Source organism: Pleurodeles waltl, chromosome 4_1 (genome assembly GCF_031143425.1).
Source record: "Pleurodeles waltl isolate 20211129_DDA chromosome 4_1, aPleWal1.hap1.20221129, whole genome shotgun sequence".
NCBI lineage: Eukaryota > Metazoa > Chordata > Amphibia > Caudata > Salamandridae > Pleurodeles > Pleurodeles waltl.
The window spans coordinates 27,499,535-27,514,294 of NC_090442.1; the positions used below are offsets into that span (position 1 = coordinate 27,499,535).

Below are 14,760 nucleotides of genomic sequence, written 5' to 3' on the forward strand. Positions count from 1 at the left end.
ACTCATCGTCCGTACTATATTCCGTTTGATGCACTTGCACTGCTCCCACAGATCCATCTGAGGCCACTCATCGTCCGTACTATATTCCGTTTGATGCACCTGCACTGCTCCCACAGATCAATCTGAGGCCACTCATCGTCCATACTATATTCTGTTTGATGCGCCTGCACTGCTCCCACAGATCAATCTGAGGCCACTCATCGTCCATACTATATTCTGTTTGATGCGCCTGCACTGCTCCCACAGATCAATCTGAGGCCACTCATCGTCCATACTATATTCCGTTTGATGCACCTGCACTGCTCCCACAGATCAATCTGAGGCCACTCATCGTCCATACTATATTCCGTTTGATGCACCTGCACTGCTCCCACAGATCAATCTGAGGCCACTCATCGTCCATACTATATTCTGTTTGATGCGCCTGCACTGCTCCCACAGATCAATCTGAGGCCACTCATCGTCCATACTATATTCTGTTTGATGCACCTGCACTGCTCCCACAGATCAATCTGAGGCCACTCATCGTCCATACTATATTCCGTTTGATGCACCTGCACTGCTCCCACAGATCAATCTGAGGCCACTCATCGTCCGTACTATATTCCGTTTGATGCGCTTGCACTGCTCCCACAGATCAATCTGAGGCCACTCATCGTCCATACTATATTCTGTTTGATGCGCCTGCACTGCTCCCACACATCCATCTGAGGCCACTCATCGTCCGTACTATATTCTGTTTGATGCGCTTGCACTGCTCCCACAGATCCATCTGAGGCCACTCATCGTCCATACTATATTCTGTTTGATGCGCTTGCACTGCTCCCACAAATGAATCTGAGGACAGCAACTTAATTTTCAGCCTCCAATTTCAAATTCATTCACATTTACAGAACGTTCAAAATATTTTCGGTTGTACATTATGCGTCTCTTCTTACATTAACTTTATTAATCTCTTAATATTATTTGATTTTTTAATCACTTACGGACTCCCTGAGTAGGCTTCACGGACCCCAAGGGCCCCAGGACCACAGGTTAAAAATCACTGTCCTGGGCAGACATTTCAGTCTTCCCTCTTCATAAATAAGGAAATCACTGAAGAGTTGGCAGAATGTGAGTGAATGAATCAATCAAGTTTTATTTCACAATTATTGTACATTAAGGTATATTCCATGAAAGTGTTACATCAATAGTACAGAAGACTATATCAGTGACAAAAAAGGATATTAACATTAGCTAATCAATTCATCAACAGTAGTAGGGAAACAAGGAATTGCTGCACCAAAAGTATAACATACACCTAATGTCTAAAAATGATTATACATTTGATGTAATATTCAAAGATAAACAGAATAACTTAAAGAAATCCATAGTTTAAAACACCAATGGTTGAATTAAACTTGCAGGAATATGTACCTGAAGTTTCCTCCAACCTATGGATGACATGCATTTTTAGGCTAATAACGTCAACTTTAGAAGGAAAGTTATTATTATATATTTAAAGCTTCTCACATTAGCTTTTTTTTTTTTTTAAGTTTTGTTACTTTCATTTTAAGGGCAACAGTACATTGACAAACGCAGCTTGCAAAATGCAATTCTGTTTTCCTGTTATCTGGCGTCTTATAATCACACAACTGGGTGTCTGAGCAACTATGTGCAGCTGCTTATTCTGCACATCCGCACTGAAAGCTAGGGACAGATTTCTTATCAATCAACAAACCATTTAAATTAATCAAACATTCCCAGCGGCCTCAGCCTAAGTGGAGGACACAATTCTCAGTGAACTCCCACCACGTCACGCAGACAGGGTCATGAGGGTAGGAAGAAAAAAAGTGTAAAGTCCTTTCTGGCTGGCCCTCTTTTCTGCCAGCGGATTCACCACCTGTAGAATAATCCCTGGTGTCAGTCTGGTTCCGGAAACCTCAAAACTCTCACATCACCGGTAGGAGGCACTGGTTCACATCGGACCCGGAAGTGGTGTCTGATGATGTCACCAAAGGCATATAGTGCACAAGGACATCAGTTTTCATCGATTGTTTTCCACAGGTTGGAGACCAGCAGATTGACTAACATCAACAGAGTCGTCCAGTACCAAAGTGAATTTAGGATCTTATTAACTCTCCCTACAACATATCCATCAAACAGGGAGGGGGGTTGGGTCAATGAGAAGTCTGCAGGTAGATGGAGTACACCCCAGAAAGGTTGTTACCGCAGGTAAGTAACCTCTTGTTCTGATGGAGTTGGTGGAGGGTAGAGGCGCTGACAAGGTGATGTCTACCACCTCTGGTGGCAGCTGCAAGGAGTTCAGATGTCCCTGTTCCATCTCCAGGAATGAAGGAGAAGGCCTTGGAAACTGCGATGTAGCACCATTCCCTCCAACTGGGAGAGAAAGTCTAGTCTGAAAGGCAGCTTCCGAAGGGGACATATGGAGCAGAGTGAAGGTCTTCATACCACACTCCCTTGGACAATTTGGGGGAATTAAAATGACTTGTGACCTGTCTGATGTATCTTCCGCAGAAACAAAGAAATCAAAGGAAATGTGTAGTGCAATTGAAAGTTCCAACTCAACTGAAACATGCCCCCAAGGCTCCTGTGAACAGATACTGGAGGGCACAGAATTCTGGAATTGAGCATTTTCGAAAAAGGCAAACAAGTCCACCTGGGGAGTACCTCAACGGATGAAGATGTCCTGGACTAATACCCATAGCAGATGCCACTCATCATCGGCAAGATAAAGGCAGCTGAGGCTGTCAGGTCGGGCATTCAGGAACACTCCGCGAGGGGGCTGCTGGTGACCAAATCCCTTGACAGTGTGCCCAAGACGAGTCTCAATGCTTGCAGGTAAATGAGATGAGACCCTATTCTCTCTAGCTTATTGACGTAGTACATCGCTGCAGAGCCGTCTGGCAGGGCCTGGACAGACCGACCATGGATGGAGAAGAAGGCCTTGAGTGCCAGCCACATGGTCCACAGTTCTAACAGAACCTGTTCTTCCAGAGGCCAAAGGCCTCTGATCACCAGATCCTCTAGGCAAGCTCCACACCCTGAAGTGGAAGCATGTATTACTACTGTAGCCACCGCTGAAGGAAGAGTAAAGTCCATCTTGCACTCATGTTCACCTCATTCCCTCACTAAACCACTTCTGTTGGAGCACTGGGGCAATTATTCTGAAATCCAACAGGTCTCTGCCGTACTGTAGCCTCTGCCCACAGAGACCCAACTACAGGGTCCACATGTGCCAACATTTATACCGGACTAGGAGAATGCAGGAACCCACCAGACCTAGGAGTCAAAGGACCTACAGAACTGGGACTTTCGCACTGTGCTGGAAAGAGGGAACCATATCCCCTGAATGTCCTCTGAGGTGGAAGAAAGGCGTGGAGAAGAGTGGTGTCCAAAACTGACCCTATAAAGTCGAGTCGTTGGGAGGGCATCATTTCATTTCCAAGTCCTGAAAGTGACCTTGTCCCAAACTACCACTACTAGGAGGTGGTGATGTCGTTGACAGGAGGAATTTGGCACTTTGTTAAAATTAATTCGGTGGAATGCATTTGTTTTTAGTATCTTTGGCTACTGAAGATTTTTCCTTTTCTTTCTTCTCATGTGAATATTTTATCGGAGAACTCCTTCCTCTACTCAAAGCTGGGATATGAGATATTTGGCAGCTCCAGCAACACTAAAGCACATGTAGATGATTCAGAATGCTACGGTCTATCTTATTTATGGTCTGAGCAAGTCTCAACTGCATCACAAACGTTCATTCTTTAATCACGAGGCAGCACATACTTTTGAAGACCTTGCATTCACTAGGAGAGTTTATAAAATGAGGGTTCCTGTTTACTTGTAAACACAAACCTGAATATCATTTGTGTTCCTTTTCTTCTCAATCCAGATTTCATTTCCAGTGCCAAGGTTCCAGAAATGTATAGCAAGGAGTCGATAGTTCTGGATTCTAGCTTCTAAGAGCTGGACTTCTTTACTGCTCACATTTCCTACTTCCATTTCTCATGGTTTTGGACACTGTTCTCTGGCTGCTGACACAGAACCATCAATGTTGCATAAAGCACCCAAACACCACAATCAGCTATGAATATCATCCAGTGCATGCTTGTTAAATTGGTTCGAGTGTGATAGGTTTATGGATTTTAGCAGTAATCCCTTAAATTCGCTGAAAATACACTTGTTAGTCGAAGCATTGTACATAGTGTTGCTTTTACAGTTAGCGTGATAAGTTTTGTTTGAATGTTTTTCTTTATAACTCTACTTTACTGAAGAAAAAAACAACAGTTTCTTTTCTTTTAGTCCACACTCCGCTGATGTCTTTAATGTGTTACCTGCAACTTCATTTTTATTTCTTATATTAAGACAAATGAAATGAGCAACCACTGACAACAGACACTTTTGGAATTCTACAAATATCTGTGTTTCTTCTTTGCTGACAAGCGGGGCCTTCTATCATCTACTTATCATCAGTTGGCATTTGAATGTCCCACATAATTGTAATTTTATCATCTTCTGTGATTCGCTGATGGCGATGTAGGCTCGGTAATCGACTGAAGCTCTTCTCTTATTCACTGCACTTGAATGGTTTCTCCCCTGTGTGTGTTTGCTGATGTCTTAGGAGGTGTGATAGCTGACTAAACATCTTCAAACATTCACTGCAGTTGTATCGTGTTTCCCCTGTGTGTGTTCGCTGATGTATTTTTAGGTTTGATAACCGACTAAACCTCTTTTCACACTCACTGCAATGGTATGGTTTTTCCCCTGTGTGTGTTTGCTGATGTCTTTGCAGGTCTGGCAATTGACTAAAGCTTTTCACACATTCACTGCATCTGAATGGCTTTTCTCCTGTGTGCGTTTGCTGATGTCTTTGGAGGTGTGATATCCAACTAAAGCTCTTCTCACATTCACTGCAATTATATGTTTTTTCCCCAGTGTGTGTTTGCCGATGTACTTGAAGGTGTGATAACCGACAAAAGCTCTTCAAACATTCACTGCAATGGTATGGCTTTTCCCCTGTGTGTGTTCGCTGATGTCTTTGGAGATCTGATAACTGAGTAAAGCTCTTCACACATTCACTGCATCTGAATGGTTTTTCCCCTGTGTGTGTTCGCTGATGTCTTTTTAGGGTCAATAACATCCTAAAGCTCTTCAAACATTCTGTGCATCTAAATGGCTTTTCCCCTGTGTGTGTTCGCTGATGTCTCTGGAGGTGCGGTAACCGACTAAAGCTCTTTTCACATTCACTGCAATAATATGTTTTTTCCCCTGTGTGTGTTTGCTGATGTGTTCGTAGGATTGATAACCGACTAAAGCTCTTTTCACATTGACTGCAATGATATGGTCTTTCCCCTGTGTGTGTTCGCTGATGAATTTGGAGGTATGATAAGTCACTAAAACTCTTCACACATTCATTGCAAGGGTATGGTTTTTCCCCAGTGTGTGTTCGATGATGTCTTTGGAGGTGTGATAACTGACTAAAGCTCTTTGCACATTCACTGCAATCATATGGTTTTTCCCCTGTGTGTGTTCGATAATGTCTTTGGAGGTGTGCTAACCGACTGTAGCTCTTCACACATTCACTGCAGTGGTATGGTCTTTCCCCAGTGTGTGTTCGCTGATGTCTTTGCAGGTCTGGCAACTGACTAAAGCTCTCCACACATTCACTGCATCTGAATGGCTTTTCTCCTATGTGTGTTTGCTGTTGCCACTTTAATATGGATGAGAAACTGAAGCTTTCGCTGCACATGTATGAGTCTTCTTTCTTGGATAGTGTCTCTTGGTCAGATATATATTTGTCTTCAGCCCATGACTGTGCTTCCCGATGGGTCAACATGGTTGGTAAAGCACCTCTATTGTTCTCACATTTCCTGTATATGTTGGTATTCAGGACAGTTGATTTACAATTTGAAAGGAAAGAACAATGCTCACTAAATACTTGCCACACTCATGAAATTTGTTTTGAGAAAGATTGTGTTTTTAGATTTGATAATAGTTTTCAACACTTGTGGGTAAAGATTAATCCTCCTCCTTCTGGTTAGAGCATGTTGGTACTGTCCTCTCCATATTAGACAGCAGAACTCCTCTTTACTTTATCCTTCAGCTGTTTGTCTCTACTCCATTGTGTTTTTCTCTGGTTGCAGTGAGTTGGTCGGGAAGAGTTTACAATACACCTAGAGCACTGAATGATGGTCTGTTATCATTTAAGAGAACAGAGTTTTGGGGTAACCACATCATACCGATCCCATGATCAAAGCTGGTATTGGCCGCCTGTTCATTCAGGAGGTGGTTTGTCAGTGTTGTTGCCTTGATTTTCTAGAGGTCACTTCTTAGTCTTCTGGCAGGAGCTGCACAGCTCAGACTTACATCCACTGAGCTGTCCTTCACAGCTCCTCCAGGATCTGTCCGTTTACATTCAGGGTCCTCAGTCTCTGACTGTGCTGCTGTGTTACCGAATACTGGAGGTAACTATTTCTGACCATTTTTTGTAGATTTACAGAACTTTTGTTGGTATTTAGAAGCATTCCATGCATTCAGGGCTTGTTTTCTGTTGGATGTAAAGACATTTAACATTATGAAATGCAAATATAACAGAATGTGAACACATAATATTTAACTGGCTATAACCTCCATCTCTTCTTTACCATCTTTGAAACCTAGCAAGGGTTATTTCACCATACACAGATATTTAACTAAATGTTCTGTTGCTCACATCTTATTCACTTCAGGAGAGGAGGTGATTTACCAGTGTTCACATGGTAAAGGAAGGGTGAGCACGGAGCACCCACGTGCTTCAGGAACAGCTTAAGATAGATGCAAATGGATATGATTTCATTGAAAAAAAGAACAGATTGTGGAAACAGAGGGATCAGGATGCACTGCTGTTTCTTCAGTTTCAGGAAGTGTATAACAAAGTTAACTCCCATGGAACTGTATAACAAAGGTAACTGCATTCACATACTTCAATGCTTTCCTGTTTGCATTGAATCAGCTCACGTGTCAACGCCTCTCTTTACCTTGCTGTTCGTTAAGTAATTATTGCCACTTTCTCAGCATCCACCAGGGTTGGTTCAAGCATTTCTGGTTTCTGCTAACCTGAAAGACTGTAACATTATTTTGCGCTGAGGTGGATTTTTATTGCTGTAACATCTGCCCATCTCCCTAAAATGAGTGCAACTTACGGGCCTGGTTCTGGCCGCACACGTTACAAACACAAGAGATTCTTTGGTTCTTCCTAAAGTAGCCAAAGGTCAGACCTTGTTGCATTTCAAGCTGCAGCTCCTTCCAGAGCCTTTGTTGTAAAACCGTGAATGGTCACTCTAAAGCCCGCCCTTTGCATTGTGTACAGAGATAAGGCAAACAAACATTGATTCATGATTTAACTTTCCATGATATCGGATCTTTAGTCCTTATTATTGAGACTCAATCACAACCAACAATTTATCTGACATTTCTGCGCAGCCAACAGATGTCTGCATATTCATCTTTTTTATCTCTTCCTTTCAAGGGTATCTGGCTTAGTGTTGTCCATCTGGTGCCGAGGAGGATACTCTGTGGCCGGATGGGCCTTTGACAGAGCGGGAGGAGGCATCAGTCATCAGTGGGTGACTGCAGCACTTCTACCTCTGAGCATTTCCTATATCCAGGTTTAACATGTTCCCTGTTAATCACCCACCCACGATGCCTGTGTACTCATTGTACAGGATTCATTTTAGGCTGATTCGGGGAAACACACTTTACGCATGCACACAGCAGATGTCAGATAATGGCCTGATAATCAAGCACCTGTGGCTGGCAGTAAAGGATTACAAGCTTCATTAAAGAAGCTTGCAGGGTCAAACCACGGAGGTACAGAGGTAGGTACTTGTGAGGTATAAACAGGAGGTGCAGAGATAGGTGCTTATGAGATATCGACAGAGGGGGCGCACAGGTAGGTGCTTATGAGGTACAAACAGTGGAGGTGCACAGGTAGGTGTTTATGAGGTAAAAACAGTGGAGGTGCACAGGTATGTATAAACAAGGGAGGTGCACAGATAGATGCTTATGAGGTAAAAACAGTGGAGCTGCACAGGTATGTATAAACAAGGGAGGTGCACAGGTAGGTGCTTATACGGTATAAACAGAGGAGGCGCACAGGTGTGAGAAAGTAGCCTCTTTTTAGCCTTGTTACCCCCACTTTGGGCCTGTTTGCGAGTGTATGTCAGGGTGTTTTCACTGTCTCACTGGTATCCTGCTTGTCAGGGCCCAGTGCTCATAGTGAAAACCCTATGTTTTCAGTATGTTTGTTATGTGTCACTGGGACCCTGCTAGTCAGGACCCCAGTGCTCATAAGTTTGTGACCTATAGGTAGGTGTTCCCTGTGTGATGCCTAACTGTCTCACTGAGGCTCTGCTAATCAGAACCTCAGTGGTTATGCTCTCTCATTTCTTTCAAATTGTCACTAACAGGCTAGTGACCAATTTTACCAATTTACATTGGCTTACTGGAACACCCTTATAATTCCCTAGTATATGGTACTGAGGTACCCAGGGTATTGGGGTTCCAGGAGATCCCTATGGGCTGCAGCATTTCTTTTGCCACCCATAGGGAGCTCTGACAATTCTTACACAGGCCTGTCACTGCAGCCTGAGTGAAATAACGTCCACGTTATTTCACAGCCATTTTACACTGCACTTAAGTAACTTATAAGTCACCTATATGTCTAACCTTTACCTGGTAAAGGTTGGGTGCTAAGTTACTTAGTGTGAGGGCACCCTGGCACTAGCCAAGGAGCCCCCACATTGTTCAGGGCCAATTCCCCGGACTTTGTAAAGTGCGGGGACACCATTACACGCGTGCACTACATATAGGTCACTGCCTATATGTAGCTTCACAATGGTAACTCCGAATATGGCCATGTAATATGTCTATGATCATGGAATTGCCCCCTCTATACCATCCTGGCATAGTTGGCACAATCCCATGATCCCAGTGGTCTGTAGCACAGACCCTGGTACTGCCAAACTGCCTTTCCCGGGGTTTCACTGCAGCTGCTGCTGCTGCCAACCCCTCAGACAGGCATCTGCCCTCCTGTGGTCCAGCCAGGCCTGGCCCAGGATGGCAGAACAAAGGACTTCCTCTGAGAGAGGGTGTTACACCCTCTCCCTTTGGAAAATGGTGTGAAGGCAGGGGAGGAGTAGCCTCCCCCAGCCTCTGGAAATGCTTTCATGGGCACATTTGGTGCCCATTTCTGCATAAGCCAGTCTACACCGGTTCAGGGACCCCTTAGCCCTGCTCTGGTGCGAAACTGGACAAAGGAAAGGGGAGTGACCACTCCCCTGACCTGCACCTCCCCTGGGAGGTGTCCAGAGCTCCTCCAGTGTGCTCCAGACCTCTGCCATCTTGGAAACAGAGGTGCTGCTGGCACACTGGACTGCTCTGAGTGGCCAGTGCCATCAGGTGACGTCAGAGACTCCTTCTGATAGGCTCCTTCAGGTGTTGCTAGCCTATCCTCTCTCCTAGGTAGCCAAACCCTCTTTTCTGGCTATTTAGGGTCTCTGTCTCTTGGGATTCCTTAGGTAACGAATGCAAGAGCTCATCCGAGTTCCTCTGCATCTCTCTCTTCACCTTCTGCCAAGGAATCGACTGCTGACCGCGCTGGAAGCCTGCAAAACTGCAACATAGTAGCTAAGACGACTACTGCAACTCTGTAACGCTGATCCTGCCGCCTTCTCGACTGTTTTCCTGGTGGTGCATGCTGTGGGGGTAGTCTGCCTCCTCTCTGCACTAGAAGCTCCGAAGAAATCTCCCGTGGGTCGACGGAATCGTCCCCCTGCAACCGCAGGCACCAAAGAACTGCATCACCGGTACCTTGGGTCTCCTCTCAGCACGACGAGCGAGGTCCCTTGAATCCAGCAACTCTGTCCAAGTGACTCGCACAGTCCAGTGACTCTTCAGTCCAAGTTTGGTGGAGGTAAGTCCTTGCCTCCCCACGCCAGAGTGCATTGTTGGAAACCGCGACTTTTGCAGCTACTCCAGCCCCTGTGCACTTCCGGCGGAAATCCTTTGTGCACAGCCAAGCCTGGGTCCATGGCACTCTAACCTGCATTGCACGACTTTCTAAGTTGGTCTCCGGCGACGTGGGACTCCTTTGTGCGACTTCGGGTGAGCACCGTTTCACGCATCCTTGTAGTGCCTGTTTCTGGCACTTCTCCGGGTGCTACCTGCTGCTGAGAGGGCTCCTTGTCTTGCTCGACGTCCCCTCTGTCCCCTGACGCAATCTGCGACATCCTGGTCCCTCCTGGCCCACAGCAGCATCCAAAAACCCTTACCGCACGATTTGCAGCTAGCAAGGCTTGTTGGCGGTCTTTCGGCAGGAAAACACTTCTGCACGACTCTCCACAGCGTGAGGGATCCGTCCTCCAAAGGGGAAGTCTCTAGCCCTTGTCGTTCTTGCAGAAACCTATGCTTCTACTGTCCAGTAGCAGCTCCTTTGCACCCACAGCTGGCATTTCCTGGGCATCTGCCCATCTCCGACTTGCTTGTGACTTTTGGACTTGGTCCCCTTGTTCCAGAGGTACCCTCGACTGGAAATCCATCGTTGTTGCATTGTTGGTTTGTGTCTTTCCTGCAGAATTCCCCTATCACGACTTCTATGTCCTTTGGGGAACTTTAGTGCACTTTGCACTCACTTTTCAGGGTCTTGGGGTGGACTATTTTTCTAACCCTTACTATTTTCTAATAGTCCCAGCGACCCTCTACAAGGTCACATAGGTTTGGGGTCCATTCGTGGTTCGCATTCCACTTTTGGAGTATATGGTTTGTGTTGCCCCTATCCCTATGTGTCTCCATTGCATCCTATTGTAACTATACATTGTTTGCACTGTTTTCTTATACTATTACTGCATATTTTGGTATTGTGTACATATATCTTGTGTATATTTGCTATCCTCATACTGAGGGTACTCACTGAGATACTTTTGGCATATTGTCATAAAAATAAAGAACCTTTATTTTTAGTATATCTGTGTATTGTGTTTTCTTATGATATTGTGCATATGACACTAAGTGGTACTGTAGGAGCTTCACTCGTCTCCTAGTTCAGCCTAAGCTGCTCTGCTAAACTACCATTATCTATCAGCCTATGCTGCTAGACAACCTATACACTAATAAGGGATAACTGGGCCTGGTGCAAGGTGCAAGTACCCCTAGGTACTCACTACAAGCCAGTCCAGCCTCCTACATTGGTTGTGCAGCGGTGGGATAAGTGCTTTGAGACTACTTACCACTCTTGTCATTGTACTTTTCATAAGAGAAAAATATACACAACAAGTTCAGTGTGTGTACACATAACTAAAAAGTTTTGCATTTCCTCTTTTCACTCTTTTCTAAAGTGCTGAAAAGTACTTCTAAACTTTCAAAAAGTTCTAAAAAGTTTAAAAAGTTTTTTTTTTCTCTGTCTTTCTAAAAAGTTCTGAAAACTTTTTTCTCTTTTTCTATCACTTTAACTCTCTCTAAAAATGTCTGGCACAGGCCAAAATGTTGATCTGTCCAAACTTGCATATGATCACCTTAGCTGGAAAGGAGCAAGGAGCCTCTGCATAGAGAGAGGTTTGAGTGTAGGGAAGAATCCTTCCTTGGAATTGTTACTTAACATGCTTAGAGAAAAAGATAAGGCTAAAAGTTCCCCATCTGTTGAAAAAGTAGCTAATGGTTCCCAATCTGATCCAGGGACTCCCCCAGGAAAAGATTCAGGAAAGAAACTTCCTAGCCTGCCCATTACTAGACAGTCTAGCATAGTTGGTACAGATGCTGGGTCACATCATACAGATGGTGTGCTCTCACATTACACTGTTAGCCAAGCTGTTAGGGTGCCTTCTGTAAGGGACAGGTCTCCTTCTGTCCATTCTCACCATACTTCTGTGTCTAGGAATGTCCCTCCCACCCACCCTGATGACAGATTGTTAGAAAGGGAGCTCAATAGATTGAGAGTGGAACAAACCAGACTGAAGCTCAAGAAGCAACAGCTGGATTTGGATAGACAGTCCTTAGAAGTAGAGAAGGAGAGACAGAAACTGGGTTTAGAAACCCATGGAGGCAGCAGCAGTATTCCCAATAGTCATCCTGCAAAAGAGCATGATTCTAGGAATCTGCACAAGATAGTTACCCCTTATAAGGAGGGGGATGACATTAACAAGTGGTTTGCTGCACTTGAGAAGGCCTGTGTTGTACAGGATGTCCCTCAAAGGCAGTGGGCTGCTATCCTATGGCTATCATTTAGTGGAAAGGGTAGGGATAGGCTCCTTACTGTGAAAGAAAGTGATGCCAATAATTTTACAGTTCTTAAGAATGCACTCCTGGATGGTTATGGCTTAACCACTGAACAATACAGGATAAAGCTCAGAGAGACCAAAAAGGAGTCTTCACAAGACTGGGGTGATTTCATTGACCATTCAGTGAAGGCCTTGGAGGGGTGGTTACATGGCAGTAAAGTTAATGATTATGAAAGCCTGTATAACACAATCCTGAGAGAGCATATACTTAATAATTGTGTGTCTGATTTGTTGCACCAGTACCTGGTAGACTCTGATCTGACCTCTCCCCAAGAATTGGGAAAGAAGGCAGACAAATGGGTCAGAACAAGGGTGAACAGAAAAGTTCATACAGGGGGTGACAAAGATGGCAATAAGAAGAAAGATGGTGAAAAATCTCAAGATAAGCATGGGGATAAGGGTAAAACCAAAGATCCCACTTCAAATCTTAAACACTCTTCAGAGGGTGGGGATAAAACTAATTCTTCCTCTTCTTCTCAACCTGCACACATTAAAAAGCCTTGGTGCTTTGTGTGTAAAAACAGAGGCCATAGGCCAGGGGAGAAGTCCTGTCCAGGTAAACCCCCTGAGCCTACCACCACTAATACATCAAGCTCTAGTGCCCCTAGCAGTAGTGGTACTAGTGGTGGGACTGTTGGCAACAGTCAAGTTAAGGGTGTAGTTGGGTTCACTTATGGGTCCATAATAGAAACTGGGGTAGTCAGTCCCAAGACAGTTTCTGTCACACCTAGTGGCATTGGCCTTGCCACACTGGCTGCTTGTCCCCTTACAATGGATAAGTACAGGCAGACAGTTTCAATAAATGGTGTTGAGGCCTTGGCCTACATGGACACAGGTGCCAGTATCACTTTGGTGACTGAAAACCTAGTGGCTCCTGAACAACACATCATTGGACAACAGTATAAAATTATTGATGTCCATAACTCCACTAAGTTTCTTCCCTTAGCTATAATTCAGTTTAGTTGGGGTGGAGTTACTGGCCCTAAGCAGGTGGTGGTATCACCTAGCTTACCTGTAGACTGTCTCTTAGGTAATGACCTAGAGGCCTCAGGTTGGGCTGATGTAGAGTTTTATGCCCATGCAGCCATGCTGGGCATCCCAGAGGAATTGTTCCCTCTCATTTCTACTGAAATGAAAAAGCAAAGGAGAGAAGGCCTGAAAACTCAGGATCCCTCTCCATCAACAGGTAAAAAGGGTATCACAGTATCCCCTAACCACCCTGCCATTCAGGATACCATTCCTGTGGTGGGAGAAACCTCTCCAAGGGTGGCACCTGTTCCAAGGGAAGCATCAGCAGGCAAAGCTATACTCCCTGAGGTAGAAGTACCTCTCTGTGGGATAACTAACATTGGTGAGAAAAAGAGCACCATTTTAGTTAACATGGAGCATCCCTCCAACCCTCCCAGAGAAACTTTAGTGCAGAAACTCTGCACTGCCTCACAACACTTAGGACAACATCCCTGCCCTGCTCCAACTCAAGAGAAACAGCATCCCTGTTCTCTCTTCCAGCCATATGGACAAAGATTCTGCCCAGCTATGGCTTTTCTGAGACAGCATCCCTGTCTGGCATTTCCATCACTACAAATAGGTTCAGTGGACAATTCCCACTGCTCTAAACTAAAACTTACTGATAGAAACTCTGAAAATACATCTTCACATTGTTGCTTAGCTAAAAAGCTTCAAACAGGGTGGTTTACATCCCCACAGGGAAGTAACCATATAGTGGATGATAAAGGGAGTAACCAGTCTATTGCAGAGCTACTCTCTACTTATCACCACTTAGACAATAAAGTCTCAACTGGCCAAGGTTAGCCTTATTGTCCTTCGTTTGGGGGGGGTGGGGGGGGGGGGGTGAGAAAGTAGCCTCTTTCTAGCCTTGTTACCCCCACTTTGGGCCTGTTTGTGGGTGTATGTCAGGTTGTTTTCACTGTCTCACTGGTATCCTGCTTGCCAGGGCCCAGTGCTCATAGTGAAAACCCAATGTTTTCAGTATGTTTGTTATGTGTCACTGGGACCCTGCTAGTCAGGACCCCAGTGCTCATAAGTTTGTGACCTATAGGTAGGTGTTCCCTGTGTGATGCCTAACTGTCTCACTGAGGCTCTGCTAATCAGAACCTCAGTGGTTATGCTCTCTCATTTCTTTCAAATTGTCACTAACAGGCTAGTGACCAATTTTACCAATTTACATTGGCTTACTGGAACACCCTTATAATTCCCTAGTATATGGTACTGAGGTACCCAGGGTATTGGGGTTCCAGGAGATCCCTATGGGCTGCAGCATTTCTTTTGCCACCCATAGGGAGCTCTGACAATTCTTACACAGGCCTGCCACTGCAGCCTGAGTGAAATAACGTCCACGTTATTTCACAGCCATTTTACACTGCACTTAAGTAACTTATAAGTCACCTATATGTCTAACCTTTACCTGGTAAAGGTTGGGTGCTAAGTT

General features: G+C 44.9%; 1 pseudogene; it reads right to left on the bottom strand.

Annotated features, from left to right (window-relative positions):
* Positions 1 to 749: 749 nt before the first annotated feature.
* Positions 750 to 14,760, bottom strand: part of LOC138287298 (zinc finger protein 271-like) — a 160,742-nt pseudogene continuing 146,731 nt past the window's right edge.